The sequence below is a fragment of the Sparus aurata genome, chromosome 17, assembly GCF_900880675.1.
Source record: "Sparus aurata chromosome 17, fSpaAur1.1, whole genome shotgun sequence".
Taxonomy (NCBI): Eukaryota; Metazoa; Chordata; class Actinopteri; order Spariformes; family Sparidae; genus Sparus; species Sparus aurata.
In genome coordinates, this window is record NC_044203.1 from 6419055 (window position 1) to 6426714 (window position 7660).

At 44.9% G+C, this 7660-nt stretch overlaps 1 pseudogene; it reads right to left on the reverse strand.

Annotated features, from left to right (window-relative positions):
* Positions 1-4314: 4314 nt before the first annotated feature.
* On the reverse strand, positions 4315-7330 carry LOC115567178 (uncharacterized; annotated as a pseudogene).
* Positions 7331-7660: the final 330 nt, after the last annotated feature.

Here is a 7660-nt window from a genome sequence, read left to right on the forward strand (position 1 = left end):
TTGTGAAACTACGTTTTTTCCTCTATAAAATGAGGTCTGTTGGTGGTACTGAGTTGGAGTTAAGTTGACTAACAAGGTGAAACACAGAATTGGGTAATAATGTTTTGCTACATGCTTCACAACCAGTCAAACCAAAAAAGGGAACAGTAAACTTAAAAGTAGCAATAGAAAACTAGAAGAACTACTAGAAAACACAGTGAACTGAAAGAGTTGGAGTTTTATTAAAAATACTTGTGTCCCCCCCACCTCTGAAATCAAAATTTCATCCTTGGCCTCAGGTTACACTGGTTTGAGCTGCATCAGCTGATGTGCACAGTTAGTGGCATAGAGATACAATTGTATTCATTTTCTTCCACTAGATTAATGTATTATTCTTCTTAGAATAATAATAATTTGCTTTGTTGAAGAGGTTTGAGAAAGAAAGGGCGATGAAGGTTATTGGTGAGGAAGAGGGTTAGAATGAGATGGGAGCAAGAGAGGGGAATTGAGTTTGCTGAGTTAAGATTTTCAGATGGAGACCTTTTGTGAGGAAGCAGATATTTAGTAGATAAAGAAGATAAGAACCAAGTAAACCAAAATACATGCCACAAAGCATAAATGGTTCATCCTCAGCATTACAGCTGTTGTGCTATGCTAACAGATTAAGTATCACAGTGCAGTGTTCTTTAAATGTGTTTTGTTTTTGTTTTCACTTGAGTTACCTTATTTAGATTGCTGCTGACAATAATAATTTGGAAGATTATATCAGATTTGAGTTTTAACAGGGTCACAACCAGGGTGAAAGTTAGCCCCTATGATGCAGTGCTCTCACCACAGACATTAATGTTGGGGAGTGATGAACCAGTGCTGCATTGGGCAGTTTTTACCACCCTCTACAGTTCCTTTTGGTCAGAACATACTGTGATATAGGATTCTCTTAGTGGTGCAAAGGTAGAAAGTATCTTTTTTAAGTACATTTTTGGCCTTATTCATAGAACAGGACAGGAGAGATGACGGGAGATGGGGATGAGAGAGAGGGGGGATGACACACAGCAGAGGGCCACAGGTTGAACTCGAACCCCAGGGCCTCTGTATATGTGATGTGCGCTCTACCAACTGAACTACCGAGAGTGGACCTTATTGAGTCTCCCCATAAGAAGATTTCTTTCTGTCCACAATGATCTCTTTGGTCATCCTGGTGTTGAGGGCCAGATTGTTTGTTAATGGCTCACCATGCTGCCACGTGCTGGACCTCACCCATTAAGGCTCACTTATAGCTGTTGTTGACGCCACGTTTGTGTTGTCTTCAAACTTGATGATAGTATTGGAAACATGGACAGGTGTGCAGTTGTAGCTGAAGAAGGAGTAGAGGATAAGGTTCATACCTCAGTCCTGTGGGATACTAGTGTTTGATACCCGGTGGTTAGAGGTGTGGTTGCTTAACAGACAAGGATTTGTTGGTTGGAAACGGCAGTATCCAGATGCAGAGGGAGATGTTAATGCCCATGTGACTGAATTTGGTAGTTAGTTTGTAGGGGATGACGGTGTTAAATGCTGAACTCAAGTCAATGGCGTGTTGTGCCAAAGGTGTTGGTGAGTTTGTAAACTGTGATGGCCTTGATGCCTTCCTAAATACACTTGGGGGTTGATGTTGAAGTGCACTGTAATCCTTTGCTTGGAATTTGGTGAGTAAGAATTTAAGGTTGGAGTGATTTAAGTTATACCCACAATAATGGGCTGTTTCCAGATTTTATGTTTGTTGTTTGCTGAAGGCAGAAAGCAGTTCTTTCACAGCAAGTTTAGCTGCCTGATGCCATCTGGCAAAGATACAGAAGTATCCACTCCCGAACCACAAGACAAAGGAGCAGCTTCTATCATCAGGCTGGGAGACTCCATCAGGCTGTGAAACTCATCCTCAAAACTCCACCATATTTTGTTTTCCTTATGTATCATGGATGAGAGCAACTATACATCACTTTCCTCTTGCCAAAATGATGATGTTACCCTTTGGGTCAAAACAAACACTGTGAACGTGCCACTGTCACACAGGAAACAGCTAGTGGCAAGATTCCATAAAAGCCACTGCATAGCATTTTTTAACATCAAACAATAAATAATCACAAAGGTTGTGATTTTCTTTACTTTTCCAAAGACAGGGGCAGAAAGAGAACAGCTCTGTGGCTTCAGGCCATCCAGAGACAGGATGGAAATGGTCAACTGGTTTTCATTAATGATATTACTGAGTAAATGACATGTGTGTCGATTGTGCCTTTAGATTTAACTAAATAAACAAGGATCCTTTGTAACATAATAACTGCAGTTTTAATTATGAAAAAACATTAGTATTATATTGCCCTCCCATAAAACACCTGCTTTTAGAGTGGAGTTTGGTTTAATAACCTCTCAACTTGACAAACCACATGGAGCAGAGGTGTTTTAATCTTAATAATTCACATAAATTGAGCGGACCTCCCTTCTAATAATGAAACTGGTAAAGAGCTTAAAGTATCGTTTGAATGGAGCTCAACCCAACCTGTTTTGACCTCCTTTCAACGTGTGGTAAACAGTTGCCTAATTAAGCACAAACGGCTAAGTAGACAGAAGCTCTGTTTTACCACAGCTATGTGATTAGTCTACAGGAACGACACATTGCACAGGTTATAGAACAGCAAAATAAAGTGTCTTAATGACAGTAAATTTGACAGATGACAGAAACATTTACTGGATATTAAATAAGGTAGTTGTGTGTGTCAGGTCCGTCCGCTTTGATGAAGACCAGTGTTGGGGCTCGTTACTCAAAAAAGTAATATATTACACATTACACATTACTCTCAAAAATAGTAATGCCTTACATTACATGATTACTCCCTGAAGAAATCAGTTAGTTACATTACTCGTTACATTACTCGCTACATTCATGTTGCTCCACAGTTCCTTAGCAACAAGCTTTGTGTGTGTGCGTGCTGTCTCTGTAGGTGCTTCCGGGTGCTTCGTTAAGTTTGAGGTAGTGTTAGCAGCAGTGGAGAGACGTTTCCAACACGGAAAAATTGTGCACCTTACAGTCAAGTTATTTTCCTTACGTTCAACAAATTCAAAGTAATGTTTGTATATCCAACCGTCAAAAGTGGCTTTATGCAGCGGGGGGTCTTCAGGCAAGTCGCATGCAGCAGCATGCTCTGTTCGTGTTGTTGATGCGGCCATTATTATCCCATCACCCCTTGCGAGTGGCGACTAACCAATCGGTGATGGTGAAAGATACCTCATGCCAAACCCCAACCAATCACTGTTCCATTATTGAGTGTTGGATGTAACGCGTGTACTTACACTCAACACTGATGAAGACTAGGAGGGAAACATTCAAATCCATCTATTTCTTTAACTATTTATATAAAGTGAATCCGATCATAGATCAACAACAATACAAGTGATTGTTTGCCGGTCTGGCCATCAGATGGGGGCTTCTAATAGCTAATTATGCTATTAAATTGGCAAAGCCAGTGGAATTTGCATTTACTGCCAGTCAAATTAGAGGGGCCATTTTCTTCCAAAACTAGATGGGGCATGACACAGGGGCAAAGTACCGAAGTGGGTTGCTCTCATCCATAAAAAGATAACAACTTGCATTTCATTGTTTACCCTTGTGTTGTAAATGATAATTAACGTAACCTTTGAAAATTTTAAACCTTTTATCTGCACTTGACCATGAAATACGACGCACACCATTTTTTTTTGTTCACACTAGCAAGGAAAATTGGTGTCAAGAGATAGTCAGAGATTTAAATGTAGCATTCTTCCCTCCCACCTTTGTTTTTACTCTCAACTCTCGACTACCAAGAGGGTAGCCTTTTTCTTTATGATCTTTGCTATTAGCAGGATATTGTGGATAGACCCTCTTAATGAGTTTCTGTTGGCTGTACAAAAAAGTGCAAGACTGTTCTGAGTGAGCAGATGCATTGTGCTGGCCACTGTCTTGGTCTTTAGATGGGACAGCAAAGATGAAAATAAATGTAACAAATGAAGAAGGTAGGTAGAAGGTAAGTGACCCTCTTACCCTCTTCTTTCACTCGCTCAGTATCTTTTGCATTTTGGTTTTTAAGGAGCAATTTTTAAGATGTGGCTAGAACATAAAAAAACTATAAGTGTATGAAGAAACAACAGACAAAAGATACAGCCCTGTATCAATAATAACAATAATAATAAAAATAATATGGTTGCTACATACATCTTGTGATGCAGTCTCTTGGACACATCCTCAGTGATAGTACCTGGGGTCACGGGGGGTTTCGGGTCTTTCAACTTCAGACCCCCTCACCCAGGCGACCTGACCAGGAGTGATCAGTTCCCGGCCTGTGTCCAAGAAGCTGTCGCCCACTGCTTGTCCCTCCTGATCCACAGCCATCGTGAGGCTTTCTCTGCAGCCTCGGATGCTTGTATTGATGGCTTTTCTTTTTCCTGCTCCGGTGATGCCCAGGAGGCTGTAGGCCTTACAGAGTGACTTTCCTGCAAAGCCCCGTCCTCCAACTTCAATGGGAAAGCACCTTGCACGCCACCCCCGTCTGCGGCACTCCTCCACCAGCTCCGCGTATTTCTCTCTCTTCCTCTCACTGGCTTCCTCCATCCTCTCCTCCCAGGGCACCGTTAGCTCCAACAAAATGACTTGCTTGGATGACTCTGAGAGCAGGATGATGTCTGGTCTAAGGCTGGTTTCCATGATGTTTTCAGGGAATCGAAGCTGTTTTCCCAGGTCCACCTTTAGCTGCCAGTCCTTCGCTGCTCCCAGGAGGCCTGTTTGGGCTTTCGGTCGGGAGGGTAGTTGTTATCCAGCTCGCACGAATGAAATTTCATGCCTTGGTGGTTGCGAGTGCTTATTCTGGTCAATGGCAGTGTTGATGGACTCAGCAACCGCCTTCAGCACCTGGTCATGATGCCAGCGATAGCGACCATCTCCAAGTGCTTTGGGACAGCTGCTGAGGATGTGCTCCAGAGTTCCTCTTCCTTGGCACAAGGGACACGCTGGAGTGTCGACCTTGCCCCAACAGAAGAGGTTCGACGGGCTGGGCAGGACAGCATAGACAGACTGAATGAGCTTCTTCCCATCTGGTCCATTCGCCCTGTTGTCTCAATCCCACTGTCTGGCTTGCATGCTGTTCCTCGACCCCAGCTCTCACTTCACGTTGAACAAGGTCCCGCCTTTCCTTGCCCTCAAGTTTGTTGTAGTGGATTGTCGGAATTGTTCCCAGACCTGCACGGCCAGTTGCCACCGATCCCACAAGCTCTTTGTGACGCAGCCGTGATTCTGCCTGGTCCACGGCCTCCTGAGCCCTCCACTTTCTGCCAGTCCTCACCTCAATGCTCGCTTGAGATACTTTCAGGTCCTTGGATTCCCCGTATTGGAGCACCTCCCTTGCTCTGGTGACCATGAACTCCTCGGTAAGGCTGTTGATTGTGAGTGTCAGCTTGTTCTTGTTACTGTAGAGGACGATGCTGCTTAGGCTTCGAGGTAAGCCCAACCAACGTCGTAGGTGGCTGCTGACCCTCCTCTCGAGTCCTTCCACAGTAGAGATGGGAAATTCGTATACCAGCAATGGCCACAGTATTCTAGGCAGGATGCCATGCTAGTATAACCACGCCTTGAATTACCCCGGAAGACCTGACTTGTCGACTGTTGTCAGCCAACTCTCCAGTTGTTCATTAGTTGCCTTGATAGAAGCAGCATCTTTTAGGGAGCAGTCAAAGGTTTTTCCGAGGCTCTTCACGGGTTTCTCTGTGACTGATGGTATGCAGGTACCTCCTAGAGAGAAGTGGAACCGGTTGATCACCTTCCCTCTCTTCAGGACCAGAGACCTGGATTTTTCCGGCTTGAAGCACATCCGAGCCCAGATGGTTAGTCTCTCCAAGCCCTGGAGGATCCATCTGCATCCAGGAACTGACACTGTTGTTACTGTCAGGTCGTCCATGAATGCTCTGATGGGGGGCTGACGGATACCAGACTTGGTTTTGGGGCCTCTGCATTCCGGCTCAGCAGACTTGACCAGCATGTTCATGGCAAGGGCAAAGAGTATCACTGAAATAGTGCATCCAGTGATAATCCCTTTCTCCAGTCGATGATGCTTTGATGTAACTGTGCCGGAAGTGAACCTCAGATTAAAGTTGTTGTAATAATCCATGATGAGGACTTTGATGTTGCTCGGGACATGGTGCCTCTCCAGTGCCACCTCCACTAGCTTGTGGGGTATGGAGCCATACGCATTGGCTAGGTCCAGCCATAGTACAGCCAGGTCTCCTTTCCCTTCATGGGCCTCTCTGATCAGTTGTGTCACCACTCCACTGTGTTCAAGGCACCCTGGAATCCCTGGGATCCCCCCCTTTTGAACAGAGGTGTCAATGTACTGGTTCTTTAGGAGGTAGTCTGACAGCCGGTGGGAAAGGATACTGAAGAATATCTTCCCTCGACATTAAGCAGTGAGATGGTCCTAAACTGCTCGATGGTGGTTGACTTCTCATCCTTTGGAACCCACACCCCTTCCGCGGATCTCCATTGTTGGGCAACCTTCCCCCTCCTCCAGATCAGCCTCAGGATCCTCGACAGACGCTGCAGGAGCTTGGGGCACCTTTTATACACCAGGTAAGGTACACCATTGGGTCCAGGTGCTGATCTGGATCTGGCAGCCTTGACAACAGTTTGGATGTCTTTCCAACTGGGTACTTTGGTGTTAAGGACAGTGGTTGGAGCAGGTGGATTGATCAGGCCTCTGCATTCGCCTAGGTCCTCCTCCCGGGCTGCATCGCTGTAGGTGTTGTGGAGATAGGAGTCTACCTCCTCCTTTGAGCATGTGAGGTGGCCGCTGCACTTCTGGCCTAGCAGCTGTTTGGTAAACCCGAACGGGTTTGCTAGAAAGGTGGCACGTCTCTTGGCTCTCTCTTTAGCTCACCTCCTGTGCCACTCTGCTCGACGGAGGGTCAGTAGCTTCTTCCTAAGGATACCCCGTAGTTCTGCCAATCCTGGCTTCTCATCCTCGCTTGCTTGCTTGAACTGCCTCGTCAAGAGTCAAAGTTCCTGACGTAGTTGCGAGATCTTTTCTGCCCTGCAGTTCTTGGAGTACTGGTTTGTGGCAGCCCGCTTCTCTACGTAACCAAACCTTTCAGTGGCGATGCTGATGATCATGGTTGCCATTGTTTGGAGTTTCCTGTCTGCCCCTCCCTTCATGGTGGCTTCCAGGATACTGTCAACATCATCATCGAATTGCCGCCACTCACTCTCTTTGCTGGCTGGAGGCCACTTACCCCGCTGTTGGTGTTGTGGAATGCCTGGCGCTTGGGCATCTTGAGCATGGAGGATGGAGGATGGAACATTGAGCAATAATAATAATAATAATAATAATAATAATAATACATATTTTGCATATATTTTCTAACCAAAAAGAAAATCCACCTGAAAACCAAATCCATCTGAAAAACACCTTAATTCAAATGTATCTCTTTTATCAAAGTATAACATGTAGAATTGCCTTGATAACTCATGGTGAAACACACCATAACACACCATCACATTCTAGTTTTTTTCACAATTAGCTCTGGTTTGGCCAAAATAAAACCTCAATTCACAGAGTAAGATATGAAAATGTTTTTAGCCCTACATTCCATTTTCACCTGCTGCTGATGCGAAACTCTCTTTCCCTCT